The 12,589-nt window shown below is 42.4% G+C and overlaps 1 protein-coding gene across 1 annotated transcript in view; it reads right to left on the bottom strand.

The window, feature by feature from the left end:
- Window positions 1-12,589, bottom strand: part of LOC120746273 (NLR family CARD domain-containing protein 3-like) — a 183,842-nt gene that overhangs the window by 55,403 nt on the left and 115,850 nt on the right. The gene's annotated exons all lie outside the window — the stretch shown is intronic.

Raw genomic sequence — 12,589 nt, 5'->3', positions numbered from 1 at the left:
TACATATTTGAGTTGTTTGCCATGCTTGGTAAGTCATTTTTTCAAAGATTGTTTCAATTATTATTAGCTTTTACTTCTGTGGCTCTTTGGAGTTGAGACAAAGCTGTGTGGAAGGCATTAGCCATGTTGCTCGCTGATAGCATAATATTCTGTTTTAGCTAGCTGAAAGGTATTGTTTGCGGGCAAATACCACAGCCTTGAAAAAAAGCTTGCATGTGAATTTTCAGTCAAACTTTTGGTCAAATACACCTAAAACAATGTCTAGAATGTGAAATGTTGGTATAATGGTGCTACTTGAAGCCTGAAAACGATCGCCCATAAAAAAAAACGAGCAAACAGCAGTAGCAGGCGTCCTGACTGGATTCTACGTTAGCATAGATCCCTCCAGAGTTTTGTGCACACGGTTTAGGTAAAAATGAAAAAGGTTGAGGTTTTACATTTAGTTCAGTATTACCTGTTGCCTGTGTCCTTGTCTTTTGGGAAAATACTTTACACAAGTAATGGCTCAAAGAGGATTCCTTTTTTTTTTTTACTGTGCTGCAATTGTTTACTGGATTATTTGTGCCATTAATTAGTGTCAACTAATTTTTATTCAATCTCCGCACAGGATATGCTTGTGAAGATGGAATATGGGGGAGAGCAGAAGTGCGCTGAAGTTCCACAAAGGGATGAATGAAGGACATGCATATTGTATTGAAGAAATAAGTGATGAGAATGCTGTTATTTGCATTTACCAGCTCACCTATGTCAGACCTTTTGATAAACAAAATTCTAATGAAAGTGAGAACATGTATACTGTTACATCTTTCAGAAAATGCTTTGAAATTGTGGTGCACAGTTCAGAATAAATGTTTTTCAAAAACCATTGCATCTTTTTAGTAAATGTTTATTTCCAAAATAAATTTCTAGAAGTTCAGAACAGTAAAATTCCCGCTTTTTAGAATGAATTAGAAGATAACTCTTACGTAGTTAAACTAAAATACTCTTTGAGAGTTAATATATAAACTCTTAACACCAAGTGTTAAATTATCAACTCCAGACAGATTTGGTGTTTAACACTAAATCAGAGTTAACGTACCAACTCTCCAAAAAGAGTTAAATTAACACTCTCTGGTGTGGACCCATATAGACACTTTAATAGTGTTGAAATCAAATCCGACAGTGTTAATTTGGACATGCTGGATTTGCTGTGTAGAAAACATGGATGATGATGATGTGACAGCTCCCCAAAAAGTATAGGTTATAAACCCCGCCTCCTCCATGTTAGCGGATGTGTCACGGACCCGGCTCTGGACGACTCGGGGGGTCCGTGAGCAGTGTGGTTTGTTGTTGTTATTGTTATTATATTATTATTATTGTTATGATTTGGTGATGTGGGTGTTTTTCTGCACAATGCTGTGTTATTCTGTGTTCCACTCATTATATGTATAGGCAGGGTGTGGGTGTGTATATGTGTGTGTCTGTGGGTGTGGCTGGAGGATGGAGGACAGCCACCTGCAGGCCTAATGGGTGTGGCTCTGCGGGAGGACTGGCCACACCTGAAGTTCCTGCCACACACCTGTTGCTGATCAGGGCTCATCGGGGGAGCTTTAGGAGAGTGTTGGAGCTCCCACCGGCGTGGGATCATTGCGTTGTTATCCCAAGTTAGTGTGTGTCAGCGTATGACAGTGCAGTTCGTGTATGCCCGCGGGGGTCAGTGCTGACGGCTGTTTCTGTGGTTTTCCTGCAGGCGGAAGAGTGGACCAGAAAGGCAGCACGCTCGGGGTGTGCGGAAACACGACAGCGGGGAGCACAAGCACAGACGTCAGAGGGGAGCACACACACGGGAGTCTAGGGAGCAACGGGGATGTATTGTGTTTACAGCTTTCACTGTAAATAAAGTGCACTGTTTGCATCGCAGAATCCTGCGTTTTGGGTCCTTATTTCCCACATCCCCACGGTTTGTCTTGGCAATCCCTGACAGAATGATCCCGCCAACCACCATGGACCCAGCAAACTCAGGAGCTGCCATGAAGGAGGGATCGCTCGCGTAGCTATGGGATTACTGCCAGAGCGTAATCCAGGCTGTAGGATCCACACAAGAGACACATACAGGTAGTGTTTTTGGACAATTACCTCTCATCCACTACCTTCACCGCAAACGTTTTGGACATTAACAAACTTATGCTATTGGTCACTAGTTTAAGGGATAGCTCTAGTTTTGAATTATTTGGCTTGGGTGGCCTGAGCAAGGAAAGTCCGGCTGCTCTCCTAGAGGCTCTAGCCGCCTGGTTTTTCATGCATCGGCGGTGGGCTTTCCTGTCGATGCTTGCGGCACAATTGCTTGACCCTCCATTACAGAAGAGATGTCGCCCTCGCCATCATCACCCCATTACACCTCCACCCACTCCTGCGGTTTTGGCCCAGTCAGCCTGCTCATTATCGCAGTGGGTAAACCAGACTCAATTGTTTCAATAAATCCTGTCATTGAAAATCAAAACACAGATGAACAGCAGAGGACGGTTTCCATACACACGGCCCCGCCTTCACGGAGGAGAAGGCGTCCTCGCAAGCAGCGTTCAGCCATATCTACACTCGCTCCTGTGCTTGTTGAAGACTCAGGACCAGCGGCTCTGGACGCCACAGTGAGTAAAATGGACTCTGCCAGGGTTGTAAATTCCCTCCCTGTGAACATGGAAATAGAGACTATAGCCGCTACGGCAATTAACAATGGAGAAACTGTGAAAGGTGTAACTGAAACCCCAGTGGAGATTTTTGGACCACCGACACATGAATGTGGCCTGAGTACTAATTCTGGGGCAGAATTTTGCATAGTCAGCCCTGAAGTAGTTAGCTCAGAGTCGGTGGGGTCAGACACTGTTTGCTTTACCTCCAAACACTCAGAGAATGTTCACTCTGAGACTGTGAGCTTGGAGCTAGGGAGCTCAGAGCAATGCAGACCCAGATGACTTTTTGGCCCAGTCTGGCCACATGGAGACGGAGGTTCTCCCCAGGGCTTCCCCAGAGGCCGAACTGGAGGCCTCAGATGCTTCTGGACCCCTGGAATTTGTTGAGCCAGCTGTAACATTATCATCCTCTCCATCCTTCATGTTAGCCATATCACCCTCAACTCAGTCTGCTGCTCAGCGTGTAGTTCAGCTGTCATCTGTTCCACCATCCACATCCACTACTCTGCCACCACATCCACCGCCTGCTGCTGCCGTGTCACTGCATCACCGCCAGATGAGGAGCTCAGTGAGCTGGAGCAGGAGCTCGGCGAGCGGGAGGAGCACGCACCGTCGGTAGAGGAGCTCGGCGAGCGGGAGGAGCACGCTCCGCCGGCAGTGGAGTTCACCAAGCCTGAGGAGCCTGTGTTGGCCTCGGATGAGCTCAGCAAGTCAGAGGGACCAGCACGGTCACCACGTCTACGTCCGGCGCGGCCACGTCCTGCATGGCCAGCACGTTATGGATCGTGTGTCATGTTACATTGTGGCTCACCGGAGCGGCAGCACCGCTGCTGCCGGACCCATGGCAGGCTGCCAGAGCTGCGCCGCCGCTGCCACCATTGGACATGTGGCCGCTCTTCAGAGGTGTAGCACCGCCGCCATTGGATCCGTGGCAGGCCACCGGAACCGTTACGCCGCTGCTGCCGGACCCGTGGCAGACCACCAGAGATGCAGCGCTGGCGCCACTGGATCAGTGGCACCAGAACCTTAGCTAAGGATGGTAGTTAAAGAAGCCACATGTGCTGTCAGTGAAAGCTGCAGCTGTTTTATTGATAAAGTTAAAGACAAAAAGTCAAAAGGATTAATCATCCATGTAACTGTGTCTCTATACATCAGCATTAACAGGACCTCAGTTTGGTGTTACAGAGCTGCGGATCTCAGACCTGCACAGATTCTGTTTTAAACACTTGATGTACTCCGCTGCATGAAGAGCACATTTCATTTTCTCTGACACAATTAAATAAAACCTGATGAAGGTAAAAGGTTGTCACTTGTATGTCAAACTACAAACTGGTGAGCTGGAATTCTTTCACAGTTTTCTGCAGATAATGTGTTATTTACTATAAAGTAATTCAGAGTTATTCTTACCAGGGTAACCAGAGAGGATAATATATTTTAAATATATAACTTTCTACAGGACTAAATATAATATCTTTATGTAAAAGTCCGGAGCCTCTGGGGAGTATCCGAGTATTTATAACATTACACAAACCAAAGGTCTCCATCACAGTGTTTATGAAATGCTGGGTTTATCTATCTTCTGGAGCGGGCCTACGAAGGAGTGCTGAAGATTTCCCTGTGTGGGAGCTGCTGGTGAAGATCACGAGTCCTGCTTGATCAATGCGATGAGCTTCAGTCTTCCTGGTGTTTCTTAAATGAAGCCTCTCTCAGTGGGTCAACAGAACTTCTGGCACAGGACAGCTGTGATAAAAGAAAGTGAAGAAGTTTCTCCAAACCTCTGGACCCAGGAAACCCAGCTTAGTCCTCATGGTCTCTCTCACTAGTTTCTCCCCAGGGTGAATTTAGCTGTTGATATAATATGGACTCTGTTATTAATAAATGAAAAGAACAAATTAGACTACACTACTGAAACCTTCTGCTACTGTTTTTAAAGATTCCATGTTACCAGGCTGTAGACGGCTCTGAAGATTTAAACAGTTTTAGGGCCATTACACTCACAGTCTTAAATGTTAAAGTCTTAAAGGACAGCATTATATTTTTGATATTAATAGTAACTCTGGGCCTCTGTGGAGTGTGCAGCTGATCTCATCGCTGTCTAAAAATGGATAACAACACCTAAGAAGTGCTGACTTATTCAATAATAGGTGTGCAGCATCGCTAACTAGCTAGCAACAAGCCTCCAACACAGTACATATCCTAGTGGGTAATCTAGCAAACGAATTAACAACAGAGTGATTTTAGATATTTTAGAACTATAAGATGATAAGCTGTGTGTCTTTTTTATAACAGTGAATTATTAGTTGTATTTATCTTAATTAAACGAGTCGTCAGTCGTGGTAAACCCATCAGCAAAAAACTGGAGCAGACAGGCTACGTAAAAAGTGTAGGGGGGTGTATTTGCGGTCATGTCCAGCGGGTGTGTGGGCGCCGGGAGCGTGACTCAGTCGCTCCACCTCAAGTCACTACTGCGCAGAATCTGGCTCCAAAAATGCAAGATGACAGCCTCCACAAGCGGGATATTTTGGCTTCATTTTTGCACAATGGGAGGAGGTGCTGTCGTGTCGTCCATGTTTTCTACAGTCATTGGTCTAAAATGGAGGTTGTTGACGGTAATGGCTCTGGTGCGGCTAGTTAGCCATGGTAAATGCTGATAATCACATGGCTACCGGCGAAAATAACAGAGGAAATCAGGACGGTAAGCCAATTTCTGTCTTAGTGCATTTGCGCTGCTATGTGTTTTTGTGATCTTTTTTGCGGCTCATTCTGTGAATTTTGGTCAGAGTGTGCTGAAATTTAGTGTTTGGAATTGGTGATAGCTCTGGAACATAACCAGCCTTTCTTTAGCTGGTTAGATGAAGTCTAAAGAATTTCTGGTACGGTTTTGTTGTTAAGCGGACCTGTGCGCATTTACGTAACTGCTCGTTCAATCTAGCTTGTTTTCGTTGTGTTTGGTGGTTGTAGAAAGGGTTTATATGAGATTTTAGCAAAGAGTCAGAGGTTTCTGTGGATACCACACATGTCGGGACTTATATTTCTGATCCCGTGTTATAATCGATTAAACGTGATCTCCTCCTTTTCCCCCCCGGTACCGGGGCCGTGGGGCTTAAGTGAACATGAACTGATGGAATCCATGAATATGAAACATGTTTCTCAATAAAAGAGACAGACATGTACAGACTGAACTATCTGAACTATAGAGCAAAACAATAAGCTAACATGGGCATAACTTTAGTAAAGAATTCATCTCAGACAGCACCCTCCAAAGGACTGTAGCATCAGTGATGGGAAGAGGGAGGTTACAGATGGCCGAGAGGCAGTCATGGAGCATGTGCATTTTCAGGTGGTTGTTTTCATGTCTGCTGACAGCCAAGCAAACACTTTAAAAGCAGGACATTCAGAGTTGGAGAGTCAACCACATGCAGTACAGTGAATTTTGTGTAAAAATGTACTCAAGGTCTCTGCTGCCTTCATGCAACCATTTAGCTAATGCTAGCCAAGTTAGCTAAGACTAAAATGTTTAGACCACGGTGTTCTGTTGCTGATGGCCCTTTGTAAGATAAAGTAAGCTGTTATGTGAAAGTTTATGGTAAAATATTCCATGTCATCATCTAAACGTCTGACTCTGTCTTATTGTTTCATTGCATAGTTAATTGTTGTTTTCACTTTCTTCTCACAGCCAACCATCCACATGTGAGGCTTTCTAGGAGCAAATTGAAAATCAAGGCTGCAGTAACATAAATGGTATAGCCTCCTGAGACCCAGTAATTCATTTTTGTGCACTGTAGTACACATTTAGTTTTTGCTTGTAGCTCTCATACTCTACTTGCCACTCTTCTAAGTCCTGATGTTTCTTAGAGAGGACAACAGTACCTTTAAAATGATATCACATGTGTGGGGGTGTGGCCTTGCCAATTGTCTTTTACCCACCTTTTCAAAATGGCTGGCATGCCCACAAGCATATTTTATGGAAGAAAGAAAGGTAAGCATGATATTTACATTTAAAATGTTTTTTAAAATCAGATTTTGATTAATTTTCAAAAATAAACATCTAGTAAATAATTTGAGGGGTTTTTAAGAATTAAGCTTATTTAGTTTCACAGAGGAAATGACTAATTTATTAATGTGTACTCTAGTGCACGTCGGGACTTTGTACTTATATTTATTTCACTTTTTCCTAGTAGACAACTCTTTAACGAAGGCAGAGAGAATTCTTAACAGAATCATTGAGCGAGATTCAAACAGAGATTTTTCAGAAGATGAGAGTCATGTGAGCCAGATAGGAGAGGGTGAGAACCCAGGAGGAGCCACACGAAGATTATCGAGATGCAGTGGCAGATGTAATAGAGAAAAACACAGGGCCACCTGAAATCTGTCGTCCTATCTGGTCCAAAACCAACATGTAGGAGAATCTGGAATTTTTGATTTGAGTTAAAAATAAAATATGGGTAAAATGCAGAAATGTTTTCCACTAAAGTAAAAAAACAAAAGTCGCAATTATAGCTGAATCCATGACACCTGATTGTTTCTACAAGATCACGTCTTTGCTGAAAGTTGTCACTGATCTCAATGTGCCAAAATAACTCACAGTATCTGGAGTTCAAGCTCCTCTTGGCTGAGAAACCAGGGGCAAACATGTGATCAAGACCTGAATAATACCAGTAATGAAGAGTTCTCTCCAAAAATCAAGAAAAGGAGGCCCCAACCAGATGAGAGTGTAACAAAATATGGTTCACTCCACTTGCCTGAAATGGTTAACAGTCCAAGGCATTTCAGTTGTAGAATGGTTGGGTGCAACAGTAAAACATATGTGAGATGTGGGAAGTGCCAAATGTTCCTTTGTGTCTCCAAATAAAAAAATCACAGTACTTCCTCAGATATCATAAATGAATTGACTTTTGTGAAATAGAAAGCCCAGTGCAATCACTTGTTCCTGAACCAGTGGCTTACAGCTAGTGAAGTGTCAGTGACTTCTAAGTTGACCCATGATCTACATTTTTATGATATTGTTATATAAATAAGTTTTAATATCCTGCTTACAAAAAATTCAGTGGAGCATTTAATTTTCTTAAATAGCTCTTGAATTTTGTTAGTTTCACATTCGTGATCAATGAACTCCCCTTGTGCACTGTAGTGCACATGTTGTAAAATTTAAATAAAATTAGTTAAAAACAATTTTGTTTTTGTAATGTGTTTTTTACCATCCCAACACTTGATTTATCTGAAAAAAATCAAAATCAAAATACTTTTTTTCCCCTGGGTCTCAGGAGGATATGCAAGTCTGTCCTTCACCCCCTATGTTTCTCCATCTTTCCCCCTCAGAAACAATGCTGTTTAGGAGCTTAAAAATGTTTACAAGTTCTAACAGTGAATCACTCAGAATACAGATTTTTCCCCCATTGTTTATATTAGAATTAGAAGTAATTACTATTATTATGCTATAGCTATTATGGTGTTACAGGTGTAATAGTGTATAGTGCTATATAAACTAGATAACTCACATAAAACTTTTTCTTTGCATTCCTTTTTGCTACAAAGCTCTCATTTCTTGTCATCTTGATATTAGAAATCAGCCACACCCCTAATCAGTTTACTGGAGCCAATCCCAGCTATCATAGGGTGATAGGTGGGGTACACCCTGGACAGGTCATCAGTCTGTCACAGGGCTAACACACAGAAACAGACAACCATTGACACCTATGGGCAATGTAGAATTAGAATTTTATTATTATAAACTTTAAGTAATTTCAATTTCAAACCCCTTTGTAGTCCCACACTTGGGATATTTTGTCTTCTGCATTTAACCCATTCACTCAGTGAATCAGTGGGCAGCTACCAATCCAGCACCCGGGGAGCAGTGTGTACCTTGTACGGTGGATTTGAAACCCCGACCTTCTGATTATGGGGGAACCACTCCACCTACTGAGCTATCCCTGCTCCCTGCTTTGCTGATTATTTTAATTATACTTAAATTTCGAGGAATTCCCCTGTAAAAAGGTACACTTCAACCACAGCAAGATCCTTGTTAACTTAATTCAGTACAAAGGACTAGATGTTACAGTCCCTGATAATGCATTGCTTTAGATGGAGAGCCTCTTGAGGGATGACGGTTTGGCAGCAGCACACATCGTTGTGTGCCTCAACTTTTGGTCTTTTACCCAGGCTAATCTGCCATTTTCCTTCCTTGGTCAGGTTTAGGGATTAGAGATCTGATCTAGATTATAATTTTAAAATTTGGGACACATCGTCAGTAGTGGACCTTGGATTCATCGGGTGTTTCGGCCATTATCACTAGACACCCTCATCAAGGAGGCCCTGCCAGGGTTGATCAGGCCCTGGAGTGTGTCACTGGTTTATGTTAAATTGTTATTTCTCTTCTTCTTTTTTCTGTTTAGTTTCCTACAGTTTATTTTCTATCTATTCACTGCAACTGAGAAATAATACTTACCACGTTAGCATTTATGGAGCCTAGCTTCTTTAAAGGGATAGAAAAGGTGATAGAGAAAAGTAAGACAAAAGGGACAAGATAGGAGAGAGCAGAGGGGGGGCGCCCGATATGGCTTCCCACACCTCCCCGCCGGATCGGGCTGTACACTCTACCTCCCCACTGCCTCCCAGAAAAGGGAAGAAGAGCAGAGGGGAGAAGAGCGGAATATTTCTTTTGTCTTGCGGTTAGCTGACTGCCTTAGCTGCCCGAGTGATGTCAGCCCTTTTTAACCATAGCCAGTAACTGGTCCTCTCAGCAGTGTTAGCTAGTTCTCTTATGGCCTGCCATTGCGCCTGTCCTCTGATCCCAATCTCTCTAAAGCTGGGCATACACTGTGCGATTTTTTCAGTCGCGTTATTCAGCTATTCTGCTCAAACTGCACGATTGACTCGCAGGGGTTAGAAGTTCGCAGGTCACGATGCAGGGTCTCACACTATACGGCCCGATGCTCTGATGCGACCTGAGTGCTCACACTGTGCGTCCTTAAAATGAAGGTTATAACAGAAAATCTGTCGCTCACTCTCCCTTTCTCTCCCTCGCTGTCTTTCACTCACACAGACACACCACCACCATCAACTTTGCTAAATTGCTAATGAAAAACATTGATCAGGCAGTTGTGATTGAGCAGCAATGTAGATCCAACTATTTTCACAGTTGTTGTGATAATTTTGTGAGGCCACATCGAAAAGGCTCAGATGAGCTTTCCAAAGTTCTACAAGTTGTGCTTCCATCGCTTGTGCCCAGATCACATGCTGCACTGCTGTGCTGCTCTGTCTTTTTCGCCGACATTTATGTGTTTGTGCGTGCGCAGTGTGAGCGGCTGCAGTGACACCCTCACGACGGTCGGGAGGATTTCAAACAGAGACCAAGCGATTAATGATCGGGAGCTGGTCGTAAGGTGTTAATTGCTTCTCGTTACCCCACATATACTACACGATGCACGACGAAGGCCAAACTTGGGCCGATCACCAAAACGGTCGCACGACTCAAAAATCGGCTCGAAATGGGCCAAAAATCGCACAGTGTAAGCCCAGCATAAGCAGTTTTGCTGTTGTACTGGCAACAAAGCCCCTGCACCCCACTTCCACCGGGTGCACCTTGATGTTCCAGCCTCTATCCTCTGCCTCAGCTGGCAAGTTGGCATACCGCAGCTTCTTACACTCAAATGCTTCCTGAATTGCTTCCTCACATGGTACCGTCAGCTCAATGACGTACGCAAGATTTCAGGAGTTAGACCAGAGGACGAGGTCTGGTCGCAGAGTTGTTGTTATGATCTCTGTGGGAAAAATTAGCCTCTGATCCAAGTCCACTTGCATCTGCCAATCCCTGGCAACCTTCAGCGGGCCCAGGTCTGGGGTTGAGGGGCTTGTCCTCGGCTTGGCTCCTTCCCGGGCAAATGTTGATGAAAACTGACGCTCCTCTTGATTCATGAAAGGTGAGCGTTAATGGATTTTCTTTTGCACTCAAATTTCTCAGCTAGACACCTGAGAACCTGGTTGTGTCCCCATGTGTATCTGCCCTGAGTAAGGCTATAATAAATAATCAAGATTTATTTGTGACTAATATGATTTTGAATGTTGATTATATTAGCTTGGACGATCCAAATCATTGTTGATCTGATTTATTTATTTCACAGTTTAAGTGGTGAAGATTTTGCAACAGCTAAAATTTGACAATAAGGTAACTTATGATTTAGGAAAACTCAGTTTACTCACATTAGATATTGTGTCATTGCAGTTGTTGAAAGAGATTAAGAACACCTTCAGAGATCATTTCAAACCACTACACCAACATCCAGAGTTTTAGTGTAGGTTTTGGAAAATTTCCTGTGTCTGCATTGGTGTTCTTCAGGTCAGTCAGTGCAGAGATGTAGCAGGCAAACTGGGAGCTCTGTAAAGTGACCATGAAAGATTACCTGTATATTTGGTCTGTGATGGAATACCTTCTCATAGAGTGCACATGTGCCTCTCACCCAGTGAACTCACACATTTCAAATCAGATGAAAATGTGAAGTGATGCTGGTAAAATCAAGGGCAAAATACAGACAATGTGCACAACTTTCAAATAAGCAAGAGCAGTTCTTTAGGACATTTAAATTGTCATTCTATGATTACCAGAAGGTGAATCATATTATCAAATACAGTGAAGACTATTGTATGTGTGCATGCATACAAGATTACACACAAAGCATCACATTTGAGTTCTCAGTATTAGCAGAGTTTTTTATTTTATTTGCAATTTCCATTTTTATTTAGTTTTACATTTTGTTTATTGGTGGTTCAGTTTTTAGCACTGCCACCGAAAAACAAGAACTTCCTGGGGTTCAGATCCACCAACTATCTATTGCCCCTCAGTGCGGAGGTAAACTTTGCAATACATTTTTAGTTTTGTAAATATAAAATAATCTTTTGCTTTTTGTATTTGTCTAAAGTTTAGCTATACTTCACTGTACTTACAAAACGTTGCACATGCATTCTGGTATAATTGCAATAGCAGATAGGTAATGTGCAGTGCATTTGGATCTTAAGAGGTGTTTTTGAAAGAATGTCTTACATTGACGTTGCCTTTCGTCATAAAAGATCTTGCTATAAAGCATTAATTCATGAATTACATTATTCATTACGAAATACATGGGACTCTGTAATCATCACTGGGTGTGTCATTTCTGTTTTAGTTAGTGTTATTTTAGGTTTCAGTTTTATTTTATACTGTTTTCCTGCAGGTGACCACAATGCGGCAACAAGACTGAATTAAGACTAGAAACCTGCACCATCATCTCATCTTTGCAGCTCTCAGTTTGGAAAGTAGACCTACACAATTGTCTCAAAGGTAAAATCTTCTGTTGGATAATTTATTAGTGTGCATAGCCTCCTCTGTTAGTTTTTAACAAACAGATGACACGTCAGTTGTCAGCAGAAGTGAAGAGAGGACAAAATGTAAAAGTTGAGAACTTCAGAATCTGAGGTTTGTCCAGATTTGTAGAGGGACAGATCAGATTTAAGTTTGTTTATATCATGCTCAGTCTTTCAAAATTAGAAAAGGCAGGATTCATACTGATTCCACAAAAAGACACAAATGTGAAATTACCTAGCTAACATGTTAGAGAGCTACAGGATGAAAATTATATGTGAAGAGATCTGCTTTTTTAAAATATAGCTACATGCTTGTATTTACATCTGTGACCATCTGAGGGCAGTAAGCACTCATTAATCAGTTCCTCTTTACTGACATCAGTGTTTTTCTCAGTTTAATAATATCTGTTTTCAAATATGCAGTGTTATCACACTGATTAAGTTCATTATTCCAACACTGAAATGAACTTCATCATCTCAGCTGAACTGAACTTCAGAGAAACACAGCATACTGAGGCTACGTCCACACGTACATGGGTATTTTTGAAAACTGAGATTTTCAGTTTTTGTTTTTAAAAAAAAAAAAA

Source organism: Simochromis diagramma, unplaced genomic scaffold (assembly GCF_900408965.1).
Source record: "Simochromis diagramma unplaced genomic scaffold, fSimDia1.1 OVJJ01000107.1, whole genome shotgun sequence".
NCBI lineage: Eukaryota > Metazoa > Chordata > Actinopteri > Cichliformes > Cichlidae > Simochromis > Simochromis diagramma.
Note: the sequence above shows the minus strand (reverse complement) of the source record. Positions and strands in the feature narration are given on the sequence as shown.